Source organism: Orbicella faveolata, unplaced genomic scaffold (assembly GCF_042242905.1).
Source record: "Orbicella faveolata isolate gen_17 unplaced genomic scaffold, um_ofav_v1 contig_36, whole genome shotgun sequence".
Lineage (NCBI taxonomy): Eukaryota > Metazoa > Cnidaria > Anthozoa > Scleractinia > Merulinidae > Orbicella > Orbicella faveolata.
Window position 1 is genome coordinate 11124774 of NW_028301565.1, and position 17267 is coordinate 11142040.

General features: G+C 37.7%; 1 pseudogene across 1 annotated transcript; it reads left to right on the plus strand.

Moving 5' to 3' along the window:
• Positions 1-10798: 10798 nt before the first annotated feature.
• On the plus strand, positions 10799-16631 carry LOC110066330 (uncharacterized; annotated as a pseudogene). The gene is made up of 4 exons (XR_016202512.1): positions 10799-11992; positions 12605-13768; positions 14685-14879; positions 15642-16631. The product of XR_016202512.1 is annotated as an uncharacterized LOC110066330 (transcript).
• Positions 16632-17267: the final 636 nt, after the last annotated feature.

Here is a 17267-nt window from a genome sequence, read left to right on the forward strand (position 1 = left end):
AGACCTTTCATAGGCTAACGACTTGGGCGGATGAAAACAGTCCAAGTTACAGGTCAGCCTCGCCAGTTGATATCCCTACCAAAGCATCGACGTCTCAGGCTTTGTTCAAGGTGAAAGCCATAATGGAAAACTTGCTGAAAGTTCTTGGAAGGCGTTTCAAACACTCAAAAGGATCTATTAAAAATTCAATCATCCTTGTGATAGTTTATGGATTTGAGGAATCCATAAGAACACAATTGCTCAGGTAAGCGGCCTATTTTTATGGATAATAACTTCCTCGGCCTGTTACACGGTGATGTAAGATGGTCCCACCTTATATGATTGCGTTTAAATGTGCGGAACCATGTTTTTCAATTTCCCACCCGCTAAAAGAAAGATATTTCTGCTTTTATTCGTGAATGACCAAGCGCAAATAAATGATCTACAAGTGAGAACAACTACATCATTCAAGTCAAAAGTTAAAGGTAAAGGTAAACTTTATTTAGCCAGGGTCGCCCATTCAGCGACGAGGCTGATATCCAAAGGGATCTTGGACTAAAAATATAATAATTAAAAATACAAGACATAGTGATAATTTAAAAATACAAGATAAAATTTAAAAATACAAGTAATAATTAAAAGTATAGAGTATAAACAAGCATGCAATAATTTAGAAAAATCTAGTTCCTATATAATTTAAAGATTGTAGGCGTCAATTGAAACTTTGAAAGAAGAAAGTGACTCGGCGTTTTAAATGCTACGGGGAAAGAGGTTAAAAAACGCTGAGCCCGAATATCTAAAGGTTCGTTTTGCAAGGCTAAGTTTGGGTTTGGGCAGGTGCAAATCTGTTGTTCTGCGAGTATTAAAAAAAATTGAAAATTGAAATCTATATATGACGTTTAAATAGTTTTCTCCCCACTGGTTTTATGTCATTTTGTTTCAAACAAGAAATTCAGCAAATAGAAATCTCACAGCGTAGCTCGCCCCGCTTCAAGCGAGGGATATTGAATTTACTTTCTACATCGGAACAGTGAAAAAGAGGCTTAAAACCGACCCCGAATCCTGTCCAGAGCAACAAAATCTATCCTAGAAACTTCATGGACTTAAGTTTCCCAAAGTCAACTGAATATCACAGAAATCAAAGTTCGTTTTCTGTTCGTTTCAGCTGGTCCTTTAATTTGATTTTTGTGATCAGTTTTGCATGTCGCGTTTTGTCCTAACCACCAATCCATGTGGATTAATAATTGATTGCTACTCAAGGGAACATACGTGATAGCTTTGTGACGGATCTTTTTCCATAATTTTTTCCTGTTTTTCCTTGTCTTGTCCTTGAATTAAGTAATATTTTAGATTCTCAGTTTTGCCTTTTTTGACAAATTAATTTTATCACTCAAGTTGATTACTTTATTCACGCCAAGTAGACATGTTATGATAACACGAATTAAACAAAATATTTCCGATGTGATTTCTTATGATTTGTTTGTGGATTAAATGCCACATGTCAAAAAATAGACAATCATAATTTTTTAAGAAAGACGCGTGACTAAGCATTTGACGTGTATATTTAAATTAAATTCATTTTCTAGAGCTTTAATTTTAAGGCTAATATTATTATTTTTATGAAGCTGTACTTTTAGTTCTGGAGAATTAAAACAAACATAAGTTCCATAAGATAATGGTAACCGTGATAAGCCACAAATGTAAATACTTTGGATCAGCCGATTAGTGGCTTTCTCGCCATTTTGAGTTCCCAGGCTCTCTCTCCTTTGTCTTTATACTCAACAAAAAAGATACTTGATACTGAGTATACATTGTGTAGATCTTCAGGTCATCTTTTATGGTTTGTTAATTAGGTTAAGGTGGTTTGGTACCCTAAAATGGACCAAAAACTTTGTTTAAATGTGGTGAAGAAAGATCAATTGTGTGCTGTTGCACTCAGGAAGAGAAATTAAATTTTGAAAGTTTTACTCAAAATGGTTGCTATGGAAACCAGCCACAGCCTTCTGAGGTAGTGTTTTACAGTATTGATGCCAACACTTCCTGCTCTTTTACAAAACAAGATTTGACTGTCAAATAAACATATCGTGTAAGTTTCTGTTTTGTTCTGTGCAATGAATCTAAGTTTTGACAGTTAACTCTTATTTTCAGTGCTTTTTACAGGCTTTATTTGGAAATAACCTTATTTTATACCACACCCAGTGGACAAATCATCTCATGTCACGTGACAGACGTTAAAATGTTACGATTTTTTTGGGTTATATCATTACGACACTATTGGTCTTTGATTAGCCCAAGTTTCAGGAATTCTACTTAAAAACCTTCTTTTCAGTCGGTACAAAAGTAAACATTTGAGAAAAATGTGCTTTAAGTTTCTGACACGAAGTATTAAATATTTAACAAGCCACAAATAGCGGGGAGGGTGCAGATTGGATCTCGGGGGAGAGGATGCAATGGTTGTTCTAGTTTGTAAAAAGTTACTGCAGTTGTTGGAAATATTCCTTTTCATAAGAGAAATGAATAAGCCTGTGATGGCAATTCGAGGCAAAGCTTTTCACAACTAATTATACCAATCGAGTTGTGCATGTCTTTTAAGTTTTTTTCTAAATAGTTTCGTTCATATATGTTAAAAGTAATCTATATTTTTGGTCACGTTTTTATAGTAAACAGTCGTTGCTATGGCCGTTGCAACGTGAAAAAACTTATACCACTGTGTACTTCCTTCAATTTTGCACTCATCTAGAAGACAATTCGGCAAGATCGTTTCAAAATGTTTTTGACAAGTCCTCAAGGGTCTGAAGTCTTGTATTTCCAAGAAATTGAATTTTTCATGAACATCGCCATATTTTTGAGTACCATACCCCCTTAACAACTTTTGAAGTATTTTTTTCGCTTAAGGTGTGTAAAGATGTAGCATAATATCATAATTGTTAATTATTTCTAGATTACAAACCTTTTCTTCGGCACGAATGTTAGGCTTTCTTCATCTCGCTGGGCGTAGAAAACAGAGGTGGTAGAGGAGGTTGTATTAAACCCTTATGTAGGCAGCGTTACGTTAATAATATTATGAACGCAATATGAAAATAGATTTCGTGTTTTCTAAACGTTTATTATCTTCATACAACAGAGACAGTGGAAGCACATGTAGCCAGTTGAGCTCAGGTTGTGCATACGAACATTTTTGCTTTTAAGATAATGTATTGCTGAAACTGCTCGAAATACACTCACAGAAATGCTCTATTAAAAAAACCTGCAAGTGAAACGGAACGGAAGGAAATGTCAAGACAACGGCAACTATTAAATTTGCATTCGAGACAGACGTTACCTGAAAATGGTCTGTTTGGTCTAGGTCCTTTTCAAAGCGAGCAATAAACCAATATAAGCCATTTTTACGAAAAATCAATAAACGGGCGGGATTTTTCACGATTTGCGATATTAAAATAATGTAAAAGGCCTTTTTTCTTTTGCCATCTTCTTAAAAACACCTAAAAACACCTGGACAACAGTGACCCAGGCTGAAAAAAATTAATTACTTCAGCTCCATGGGCAAATATTGACGAGAGCTCATTTACATTCGCCCACGTGCAAAAGTAATTTTCCGTTGAAGAGTAATTATTCTCCTGTGGAGAAAATTTCCGCAGTCACCGGGAACTGAAAACGCGACAAATTTTCTCAAAAGGGCGTCTGTTCGTGAGCCGAAAAATCACAGAATTTTTTATTTTGATTGTGCTCGAAGGGTTTTTGTGTTATTGCTTAAAATGTGATTGTTTCGATCCATATATCATTAAGAGAGCAGATTACATTTAATAAAGCAAGATCCTGAGTTTTTTTTATTAGTTTTCGGACCATGGCGAATCAGTGATCTTTATAAATTCAGGAACTGGCCCAATAGGGTACTACAACATGTCTCTATCCTTCACCTCTTTTAGTTTGTATATATCTTGCGGTTTTTACTTAGTTTGGAATGTGCTGAGTCACGCCGAAAAAAAACAAAGGTTTTATTTTTAAGGTCTGGAGTTCGGCAGCTGTTTTTATCTATTATCTATAAGCTGTATTAGAAACATGAAATAGAAACTCTTGACGTCAGTTGTAATGCTGAGTATGTACATGATTCAATGCGAAAGAAAAGATTTATGTGAAAATTTGGAGAGACAAATACACGAATAATTTATCTAGGACTAGAGACAAAACGAAGGTTTTTTTTGTCAAGAAGGAGGCATTTTCGCGATATTGAATAACACGCTCGATGAAACGCTTACTCAACAAATGTTTGTTGGTAGTTGGTCCATGTCTCCTACTTGACGTGCTGGTATTCTACTTATGTAATGTCTATTAGTATTTGCATGATAATAGAAAGGAAAGCTCAGTAAAACTACTGAGGTATTGATGAAAAACGGAATTTGAGGTTGTACGAAATCTTTTCTGCAGAGCCATGCAATTTGGAGAAGCGCACGAAAAGGTTCAGAAACTCGAATATTTCTCACTTTTTGCTTAATTTGTCTTTCAGTGTTCGGCACGTTTTAGGGGGACATGGGATTTCTTTCCAGTGCATATCTCCGTGAAGTAACTACAAGACCCTACAAGACCATCCAACGGTACTCTTAGTCTAATTTTTAATAGTATTATTTTAATACGCATTGTAACGAGGTGGTCTAAGGGTCTAATATTAAGCCACTTTCTGGCACTTTTTTCCCTCTTGTATACATAAATCGGGCACTTCTACGATTAATGTTATCTCCGTCCAAAGTTCCATTCATTCCAATCTGAATCTATAATTAGGGGAATTCCCTGAATGCAGCCAGTACAGTTGAAATAAGGCGTCGCAGACAGCCCTTACGCAGCTTTCGCAGCTCGACTTGTGGGCAAGTTCGGCCGATGAGCTAACACTTTTTTTTCGAATTCACTTTTGTTCGAATTCATTTTTCGTTTCTTTATTTTTCTCTCCAGGTAATGATCCTTTTTATAATTTTCGACCGAGCAGCAAGAAGTTTAACCTGGAGTCGACTGGGAGTCTTCGTGCTCCTGGTTTTAGCGGTAAGTTAACTTTCCGGCACTGTTTGTAAGTGAGCGTTACAGGCGCAGAAAATCAATTAGACGCTCTGATCAACTGAGAGCAACTAGCAAAGGGCATTTATTGCGTTCGACGTTAGGAGAACGCATACTAATCGGGTCATTCCCGCCAGTTTATGTCCCGTGATTTTCCGCGATGCCAGTAATCTCCTCCGCAGCCGATTTTGTGTGGCTTACACGAACTGTAAACCACGCAATGTCATGGTCTAAGATATTTACCGTAAATCCTCGAATTAGCCAATCTCGTTCCCAGAGTCTTCGTTCTCCTTGACCAGCGGTCGGAAAACGAGAGCTCTGGAAGGAACCATTTCAGGCATGCGCCATTGATGCAGACTGCGTAGTCAAACCGGATGAGCAGAATCACGGTTGTGCCTAAATCCTACCGCTCAGAAGGACAACCGAGGAGTCCTAGGAGCGAGTTTCCGAGTCGAGCAGTTTTCGGAAATTGTCGGCTATTCCAATATGGCGGACTATACCAATCACGTAAATATGCGAATTGCCAGTGGTAAAACTATGTTGATCAACAAGACAAGTACGTTTTTATTCACCTGACAAGTTAAGAATAATGTGTAGAGAGTAAAGCAGTGAGTTGTTCGGCAAATGCGGTATATTTCTTTAGATCTCTTCCCGTCTAGTTCGTAAACCGTAAATTTGTACGCCGGCTAACACATTACACTGTAGACGTCTTTGACTTATAATAGGCACAAACGTTTTTAAATACGTCGTTCCTTCAGGACGAATTTTTTTACTGATTCGGCGGATCCCCGAATTCAAACTTCCTTTCCCTTGTCCCTCTGGCCGGTAGGATCTTGGAAATACTACCGTCCAGAGGGACAGCTTGTGTATAAGGTAATTGGACTTCAGTCCATGCACATTTTTATTTGTAGAATAGTTTGATACATTGCTCTTTAGCCTTACACTACACTAGATTATCACTCTACAGTAACATTTCAGATTTCTGTGATCTTGTCCCTCTGGCCGGAAGGATCTTGAAAATACTACCAACCAGAGGGATAGCTTGTGTATAAGGTAATTGGACTCAACTCGATGCACAGTTTTATTTGTAGAATAGTTTGATACAAGGGGAATGAAGACTCTGGGAACGAGATTGCGAATTAGTGCCTGGGGCACTTATTTCAAATTTAGGAGAAGACAGGGGACGCTTATTCGAGGGGGGGGGGGGGGGGGGCTTATTTAATTTTCCCCAAATCGTGGCCTGACATGATAATTTTTTTTAACACATCATTTGCGCGTAAACAACAACATAAGCTGTCTATTGACATAAAAAGCTGATCCTAAAGTTTAAATCACGGCAGCATTAGTACTTAACGTGTTCAACGAGTTCACTTAACGTGTTCTCAAACTGAAACAATGTACAAATCTAAGCTCTACATGTTTCATGCGAAGAAATATAAAAATATACATTTAATATGGTTTAGATATGGTCTCTTTAAGGGGTCAAAAAATTCTAGGCCATGCCATAATTGGTCTCCTTTAGGGGTTTACTTCAAAATTTCCGACCAGCATCCCCGCCCTTTCATTAACAAATTCCACCCTCCCCCTCACCCAGCATCTTTGAGCATAATGCCAGAGCATAATTAATATTTCGAGCGTAATGCTATGATTTTAGGAGTGACGATCAAGAGCATAATGCTCAAATTTTCGAGCATAATTTATCTAACCCTAACATGCACAGCTATTGTTTTCCTCATTGAAGGTGGTTCAAAACAGTTTCCAGCCGTTAGATTTTGATGGGTCATAATAACCACTCTTTATCACTTGATGATACAATCACGGTGTCAAAAAACTGCCAAATCATTGGTGAACACGTTATCATTTTCGTGACACAATAGGTTACCATAGCAACAGTATTACCTGCTAAAAACAACCTTAATTACGGCGGCTGTGCCTGCAGTACGTACTGCAGTCAAACTCGCTGTCCTATCGTGAGAACTGTCTTACTGAATGGGGACAATAATGATCACGATAATAGCCTTTCTTTTCGAAACTTACAAAAATAAAGACAATACTTAAGTTGCTCTGGCCTCTTCTAATAGTTAACTTGAGAATTCCAGGTTTAATTGGACGAGGAACAGCAAATTTTGTTCAAAACAAGACGCATATCTGCGTAAACTTGGGCATCTTTCCTGGCATATCTAGCTGTAAACGCCAGGAAATCGACATGGTGAAGTCTTAGTTGTCTTTTGTCGATTGTTTCATAGCTCTAGGATAGTGTTGTATATTGCCCGGTGTCCGTTTTTTTAGGCCTGGTCTGTGGTCAGCGTTTTTTTTTAAGTAAAGCAATGAAGGTTTTGGCAGTAAAATGCTAACTTTCAACCTATATGATTGCATTTGTTTCCATCTATGTGGCCAACAGGATTTTTAAAAAATAGATGAAGTATTGCTTATTGAAATGAACTCAGATACTAAAATGTCATGTTTGTTCTATGGGTTAACACTTTTCAACCCAGCTTGTTTCAGATATTGTTTTGAATGATTGCATTCTTTTGGTTATAGTATGATTTGGGAGAGTTTTTTTAGAGAAGAAGTAACTTTTCTTTTGCGGAGATTTTGGAAAATGTGTAGTTTCTTAAATTATCCATATCTCCCACACGGACGGGATTCTTTCTAATCCCCCTACTCTAGAAATTCCAATTAAGCGTCATACATTTCCTTAAAGTTTTTGGCCTTTGAGACCACTGCCACCCTCAGGAATTTCCAATGCATTCTGTGGGGGAATATGGACATATTCTGGAACCACACAATGTTTTATTACTTTTCAGGGGTTAAAAGGGAAACTATAGCAAAGTTTGCAGGGATATCTTTTGTTAGCTTCATCCCCCCTTGCAAATGGTACTGTTTTTTTGGAAAAAAGGGAACTTTGATTGAAATTGGTGTTTCGTGGGAATTCTGTTTGTCAGTATGTTTAAGGAGTACTTCAAGCTTTTTGAATGAAGAACAATGGTTATTGAACAAATAATTACCAATAAATTCTGATCTATGTTTCTTGTGAATGTAAATGCTTATGTAAATGCTTGTTTGTTCAGTACAGATAATCAGTCGCCTAGATAGCCAAAGCAAGCTCCAGATGTTTACACTATTTTCTGGCCGCAATGTTGGCGTACCGCGGAGGTACTCATCTCTGTAAATTTGTGTGAAATATTTCGACGAATATCTGAGCTTGGGAAAACGCACAGAATTAAAAATTAGCGAAGCGTCATCTTTATTAATCTCCTATAACATCACAATTTCTTGATTTAAGGTGGCTCCCTATAGTTTTACTATCGCACGCGTGCTGAGGACGAAAGCTCAAGTAATCTGTGCGTGCTCGAAGGAAAACGTGAGTGTTTTTCGACATTTTATTACGTCAACACGAGCACAACAAGCAAAACTGACAGTGAATTTTCTCGTGTTTCCTTCGGTGAAATTCTGTAAAACTTGGCAGATTGGTAGTAAATGTTTTACTTTAGTTGGAGCTCGTTTTTCAGGAAAATCTATAAGACCAGTTTTCTCGCAGCGGTAAAAGACGTAAATTTGCAAAAATTGAAAAACCTGCCTTTACAAACCCCACTTTTTTCGTCTTTAAAATTCGTATCCCGCAGGAAGCGATATGCTGTGAAAATTTGGGAAGATTTCACCGAAGAAAATTCAAGAAAATCGCAAGTAAAGCCATAAAAAAAGTAAAAAACATATTTGTTTGGGCATTTATCATTCACGACTAAAACCAATAATTTTAACAGAGATAATAGTAAAATACTATTTAATCATTGCTTATTACGTGTAATTAGTTTGAGAGAACTGGGTGTAAAAACGAATGCAAAAACGGCATTCAAAACATAACACTTGCGCGCGCAACGCCATAAATGATTACCCCAAGGAGCCACCTTAATCCACTAAATGTTTGTCGAATAAATTTTTTATTGCGTCAGGATTGCATGACAGTGCAAACCAAGAATTGTTTTGCTGGGTCAACGTACATGCACATTAATTTCTTTCAGCTTAAGGTCATTCGTCACATTTGCATTGCACATCCTTACTGCGCATAATTTATGGCGTCATTAGCGCGCGCTCGTGCACGCGCATATTGAAAACATGACGGATTTGCCTTGATATTGAGCTCTGTCAGTTGAAAAATGGCTCTAGCTCACCAACGAGCATGGGCACCCCAATTTTTTTTTCCAGCCATTGTAATCAACTAATCATAAGCTTTGCGTGAGAAAAGACTGATCTGATTTCTATTGCTGAAAATTGAATAAATAAGAAAAATAGCAGATACACTGTGGTCTTTTCTATTTTGCAGTCGGTAACCACGTCAAGAAATATGGTTCAAATTTTTAATCAAGGATTTAGCTTTCTGCCTGAATCAAACTTAAAATGTTTATTTGTGTCCGACACAGTGTGTTGACTGTAGTTTAATGCGTGTTCTTATGAGTCTGGGTTCACAAAGATTTTACAATTACTGGGAATGCGTTCTTATAATAAGCATTAAATAATGCCAAAATGGGGCATTTTCAATGCCTCACTGCTCCTTAATGAGCATGGGCACCCCCTTTTTTATTTCAAAATTGAAGTTATCATGTGACAAATATTTAGTGGACAAAGTTTGAACAAAAATCTATTGTCACTTTTATTTCAGAGGAATTACCTTAACTGTACAATAATTCGCTACAAGGCTTTCACTCTTGTAAAGACACATAGCTCTGTTAGGAGAAAATATCGTTTAGTTCGAGATTTTATCTTTATTATACTTAACGAAGTTTCTTGGCGCGTTTTACTTAGGTGTACTCGAACAGATACATTCGTAAACAAATTTTCTAACCTTTCTGCTCTTGTTGCTCAGACGTTCTTGAGTTCGTGCTGGGATTCTACTTGGTTCATGATCATACGATGACGCTTATGAAGATGCTTTTTATCAAGTTGAAGGGTTGATAGCCCCGGTTGATAGCTCCTTTGGTATAACATGATTCTTGATAAATTCACTCAAAATGTTCGCTCGTAAATTGATCTCTCGTAAGGCTTGCAGACCGACCCGTTCCGAAAACGTTTAATGTCCTTTAGTGTTGGTCTACCTCGAACGATGTGTTCGTTTGTATATCATTTCATCGCCCCAGAAATCATGGAACCGTGCTAACTTTTCACGACAACTTCTGTAAATTCCATGTGCATGCTGTACGCATGCACCGGTGACGCATGCGCTTTAAAGACCAGGCGGCGATTTGTGACAGAACGCAAACAAAAATGAAGGGCAATTTTAAACTTAGGCTCCCTTTGGGATACGCCCAAGTAATAACCCAACTATTATCCTACCTAGCGACACTCGACGAACTACGAGCGAGTCGCCAGCGACCAATTGTAAATCCCCTTTCGTAAATATTTAATGCCATCTACAGTGAGAACAGTTGCCTGATTTCAATACCTTTCCTGTTAATTTACATTGACTCCAGGACAGTTAAGTTTTTCCCGCCTGCTGAATCCTGATTGGTCACTTCAAATTTCCGGCGGGCCATCCGTATGCTAGGAGGGGCTTATAATTCAAAACAACGGCACGGTGAAATTTTTTATGTTATCAAATTTTGATAAGCATAATAAGACGCAGCTTTTAGCAAAGTTTGAAAAAAAATCTGTATATAAGGTTCAGAGCCACCTTAAAGTTTTGAAAATTTAAGGTAGCTCTGAACCCTATCTACAATTTTTTTTTAAACTTTGCCAAAAGTTGCGTCTTATCATGCTTATCAAAATTTGATAATATCTGAAAAATTTCACTGTGCCCTTTCTGAATTGTAAGCCCCTAAAGCTGTAATTAACGGTGATTTTAGCAGGTCATGCTGTTGCTATAGTAACCTATTGTGTCACGAAAATGATAATAACGTGTTCACCAATGATTGGGCAGCTTTTTTGATACCATAATTGTAGCATGAAGTGATAAAGAGTGATTATAATGACCCATCAAAACCTAAGTCTTGAAAAGTGCTGGAAACTATTTTGAACCACTGCTCCCTATTGTCTCGGACAATTAGATCACCGATAACTTCATGAATGTTTTCAACTGTGACATCTCCTCGTGTATTCTCTTACCGTTGCGTTTTGTACTATTTCTTAACAATGCCAGTGGATTTTAACTTTAACTTAACCTACAGACGATCCATTTTCCAAGTTGAGTGGCTCAAAGCCAATTTGATTAGTTTTAAGACGTCTCAACTTGATTGCTCTCTGTGATGGACGCGACCTTGAATAACCTAGCTTTATCATGAATAGTGCCTGGCGACAACAGAAAACCTCCGGAAATGCGTCATCACTGATATATTTTCTTAAGAAAAATATATCAAAAAGCATCCAAAACCGCTTAGGTCAGCTAAAAACCGATTCGTCTTAGGTAAGCAAAATTCGTAATAACGTACGATGAAAAGAGATTTGCTCACTTTTAAGTCTTAAAAAAATACGTAGCATTCTCGAAAAAGCCGCGGTTCCAATAGATTTCTTTCTACATAAACAGCCACTTGGTTCAAAGTTGCAAATATACGTGAGTTCTCATAGTGACATCATCGTCCAACTGATGAAGGGGAATCCCCGGCTGGGATCATGCGATGCACACAATTTAAATTCATGTGTTGACCCAATACATTCATTAGAACGTTCGCGTGCAAAAGTTTTCATTTGTTTGAGATACTGCGTGGTTGAATGAAATATCCTTGTATACCGTGTTATATCATCAGATATGTTTATATGAGGAAGTGCGAGCAGTTTTACGACATGATATAAATCTGCAGTTTGTAATCAACCCCAAATAAGATCAACTTGGGCTGTTACTACAGTTAATTCAACCAAAAATATTGATAGCACTTGTACGTTTTCCGTTTTCTGCTTCAAGACGATGAGCTTTGTGTTTAGTCTCACTCCTTTGCGCAAGAGGCCGTGCACTTCAGGAAAAATACTTCTGACGATTTTGGTAAGTTTTATTGTACAAACTCATTCGAAACTCTAATTGCCAGCATTGGTTGGCCCTTACCAGTTACGATCCAAAAATAGTAAGGACGATCGGATTACGTTTGTCTGTGCACAGCCACGTGTTCGGCGCGTTGCAGTCTGAGTTATGGGGCTAGTATAGATTTTTCTTTATAGATATAAGATTAATTGTTACAGAGTTAAGCTTTATAACGGGTTGCTAAGTTTTGTTACCAGGCTGTTTTCAAACAGGTCGAGTGCTCGTCCACAACACTTCACAATCGAGATTTTCGGAATGATTCAGCTCGGAAAACAGTATGGTAAACCTGTAAAAATAGTTTTGGGGCTATTATATTCCGGCAGTTTAGATTATTTAAAGTGTTTTGGGACCGGTCTTTTGGCCACTTCAATTTTGTCACTGGTCAGTTTTACAGGTTTTTACCTCAAAGATCGAGTGGAGTTTTCAATTTGGACTCAATCTAAGTTTACATGTATCCAAACTGGTTGGTCTTTTGATCTTGATTAGAGTCGATATTTTCTGATAAGGGCATTTATAACGCTTGCTGGTTTGGGGAGTGGTTAACGTTTGATTTTGTTGCTGTGCTTTTATTCTTAGGTGTTTGTGGCCTTCTCATCAGTCAGCAGTTTAGCAAGTAAAAGTTATGAGTGTCCAAACTGTATTGGACAGTACATCAAAACTGTTGATCCCTCGACAGGAAAATGTGTAGAGTGCTGGCCTTGTCCGGAATGTTTAGATGGTCATGGTTCATCTGTTAAATGTGGAGAAACTGTACCTGAAGGCACAAAAATTCACTGCGTGCTATGTGTCAATGGTGCAAATTTCTCAGAGAGTTCTGGCACTGATCAATGTCAACCTTGTGGAGTGTGTGCAGGCAAACATGAGCGTGTACTCAACAAATGCACGCGTGACAGGGATGTAGAATGTGATTGCAAAGCAGGGTTTTATCGGAACAAAACAAATGATAAATGTCTTCCCTGTAGTTCCTGCCCAAGCTGCTTGAGGGATAAAGACATCTTTTCAAAATGTCAGAAGGATAAAGATGAACAGCAGATGGCAAGTTCATCTACCACTACATGCAGTACGTTATCAGTCTCATCCTTAGCAACATATTCCCATTCACATTATGCTACTTCTATGTCTTTGCTTCCTGGTTTGACCATCGCAAGGGTTCTGGTTCCTACAAGAACCCAACATATCAGCGCTACATCAACAAGTGTATTAGAACAAGAGATGACACCCACTTCAAAAGCCACCATGCAAGTGCCACCGATTGACCACAATATATATAATAACAATATGAATGATGACCACACTCATGACAGTTCCAGCAAGAAAACTGAAATTGTTATCTCAGTATCGATCATCATGTGTGTGTGTCTTTCAACTTGTGTGACCATTGTCTTCTATACCACACATTAAAGAACGCCAGGACTTGTCGAATAAATAATGACCCTGCTAGCTATAGATTTTCGGAGTTAAATCAAAGCGCTAATGAAGAAAGCGAACCAGTAAAAAATGGAGAGAGTAACTCATGTGAGACCTCTAGTGTTGATGAGCTTAATGTGGATAAAACAGAAAGAAATGGTAGTGAACCTGATTTATCATCTTCTTTGAGTAGCTCCGATCGAGCTGCAGACTCAGCCCATCAGGATGGTATTGTCATAGTAAGTGATCATCCTGAACACACCACAGCAATAGGGATTCCATCATCTCTTGAAGATGAACAAAAAAATGAACAAAGAAATTGCATCTCTCAAGGTAAATTGGTTGGGTGAAATAGGTGTAGTTTACCCACAATTAAGCCAATGAAAAATTATAGTTAATAATGATGAAAGTGGCAGTGCCATTTAAAAATCCAAAATTTTAGAGAAGCTGGAACCTTTCACTCCTCCATACATTAGTATGGAGAGGTTGAAGGTTATGGAGAGGGTGGAAGGTTCAAAACCAAAGAACCTTTTCTTTGGGAGGAGTATGGGTATGTCTGTTCCCATATTTCTTTGACTGTAACTTGCCAGTGTTGGTGCCATATGATCCCAGAGAAATGCTAAACCACCAAATCACTTCCCTCCCTAATATCACTTTTTCATCTCTGACCTCCTCTCAGTGATAGACTCTGTCGGAAAGACATTTATTTTTTGCTACCAGTTATTTTTCTTTGAGCACGCTAGTGTTGCTAACATGGAGCACAAGAGCAGCTGTCAAGGCTGGCACAAAAAAATTGTTTGCATCTCCTCATTTCCCCTCCCTTGTGTTCAGGCTGTTTTCAAATCTCCTGCATTTAATGCTCTTACTTGTGATCTTGACAATCACAAGGCAAAATAGAGGGTCTGTGGACTGTCTACTCTGTGGTAGAACAAGATTTGTGGGGTTTATTAGGCTCTCATTATAGCAGGGGATGCAGTATTTGTTCTTATTGCAAAGTTGTATGAAGCCTAGGTTACATACTTCGGGGGGCTGGAGAGAAAAACTGCTATTGCTATGATCGGACGGGGTAGTTTAAAACAACAACTTACTAGCAGGTTCTCAAGGTCTTATATTAACTTTCTAATCAAGTGGTCAGTGTGTTACACAATCTCTATTTTGTGTGTGCACATGGTGAATTTGACCAGAGGATGCAATACTCTGTTCCTCAAGATACCTTTGGTAAGGCATATTTTCTTTTATTACGTTTTAGGGCATAATCAGCCTTGTGATTTGCCTGAAGATGCTCAGGATGGCTCTGTCATTGCATTAAAGGATGGGACAGTGGTTCCCTCTGACAATCTGGAGGCACTTGTTGATGTGAAAAACAAGATGCCATCTGGCAACAACACAGCTGTTAATGTGTTCATCAATCTTCATGACCTATCACAGATAAAGAGAGGCACAGGTAAAAACATGTCAACTGTTTGTCAAGGTGGCTTATGGTGGTTTTGAAGGAGTAAAAGACCCCGCCCAACTTGTAACTGATTTGTAAAATGTTCCAAGTTGTTTTTTATTTCTCAAGTTAAGTCTTAACCATCATATGTGGCACTTGAACAATACAAATATTGATTAATAAATAGCCAAAATGAACAGGCAAGTGGCCATGGTAAGGCTGGGCACTACTAGCCTGGTTGAAACATTTTTCTCAAAATTATCAGCCTGAGTGACCCTTCCTCAAAATTTTAGAAAGAAGAAATTGGTTCTGATTAAATTAACACTCATGCAAAATTAAATAAAAATCTGTAAGACAGATTTTTAGGTATTTTAAAAGAGGCAAAATTTCTCATTTTCTTTGTAAAATGGAAAAATGGAAATCTTATTTATAGTGGTCATGCAGTTAGCTATACAAGCACGAAGCTTTGCCAGTTTACAGGCATGCCTCTGAAATAAAGGAAACAAATATTTCAAATATTTGAAAATTATTTCAAATATTTCAAATATTTCAAAATTTCTTTGTTTTCAAAAAAGTCTGTCCTGCACATTTTTATTTGATTTTGCATGAGTATGTGATCAGAGCCAAATTCTAATTTCTGAAATTTTGAAGTAGCATTTATTTGTTTTGGAGGTTTGTACAGGTAACTTTTGAGATTAACTAAATACTTAATAAAAATCCAAAGTTTCTTATACATTTGTTTGACAATTTTTTCTTCATTGATCCATCTTATAGCTGCTGTGTCTCCATTTGGTGACTTTAACAGCGCATCTTGTGGTAATAATTTGATGATCCCTGCATCAAGTTCAGGAATGCCAGTGCCAGTAAACCGAGGAACAATCTGTGCTCCTAGTTCCACTGCGACACCAACAGCCCAATCTACTGAAGGAAACAGAGGTTATGCAACCCACATAACATGTGTACCTTCACCTGTTATCAATGAAATGTGCAGGCTGCTAGATTTGGATAGACATTTAATAGATGGAAATGATTATACAAGGCTTGGAAGTGAACTTGAGCTGGACTCAATACAAATCCAAACCCTCAAACAGAAATGTAATAACCCATCTTATGTTATTCTAATGCAAGTGTTTCCAGCCTTGCCAAATTCTGGAACACTTGAACACCTCATTCCCTTGCTGAAAAAAATGGGAAGACATGATGTGATTCAAGTCATAGATAGATGGGACTAGGCAGCCAATAGTGCACGAAGGCTGAAGAATATTAATACCATTAATATGAATCTAGACATGTCACAACCACTCATTAGTTTCACAGCTGGGTTCAGGCTAAAGTCACAGCCAAATTTTAATTGATTGAGCAACTTTTAAGCAGATGTCATGAGACTATAGTAAGCCAATAAAATTCTGCTACGTACTTTAGAGTAAAATCACTTTAGTATTGCTTAACACCTAGTATGTAACCAAGTATTAGGATCTAGCATACATCAGTATCATTCTAGTAATAGTGCAATAGCTATCTATTATTCACACTTTTTCAAGTTACCAGCGTTAGCTTTCCCACCCACCCACTTCCACGGCAGTTATGATTGTCGTTGTGTTTGTAATCTTGTTGTAATTTATGTATTTATAATTATCTTGTACAGGCTCTTGATGGGCCTCTAGTTTTATCGTAGTTTATTTGAAGATTGCAATATTATTAGAATGAATCATTTCTGTGTTGCTTGTATGTGGAGGATTAAAATAAACTGCCTGATCCCAAGAACTTGCTTCGAGAGTGAGTTTCTGTGTTTAGAAGGTGTAAACAGTGTTTCACAGTGGCAGATCCAGACCCTTCTTTATAAGGTGAGGATCCTTAACTTTTTTCTATCCTTTTGGGCTATAAATTAAGGTGACTGGCCAAAAAATGTTTGGCCCTACAGACCTTACATAGTTCCACCAACAAGAGGGTAGGGGGCTTGACCTCCCCTTCTCTCAGGCTATTCTAGATCTGCCACTGTCTCACATTAATTGTGTAGTGTTTTGGACTCTCATATCTCAGTACAATATACCGTTGAACAACATGTAAATTATTGGTATTGATCATGGTACTTGATTGCTTTGTACCCTACCATGATGGCACCATTACAGGGGTTTCATTAATGTTTTCAGCAGAAGGGCAGCTGCTTTTCACAGGCAGGCAATTTTTTTTGAACTGAACATCTTTATAAGAGTAACTTTCCTCTAGATGGTCAAACCAGGCAGACAAAATCATCCTCACAGCGGGTCAATTTGCTTGGTGCCCAGCCCTTAATGAAACACCTGTGTTAATATCACATGTGCACTGAAGAGACTGAGAAACCAAAACATTAATTAACATTTACAGGTTTAAATTAAACCATAACAAAGGAATATTTTTTTT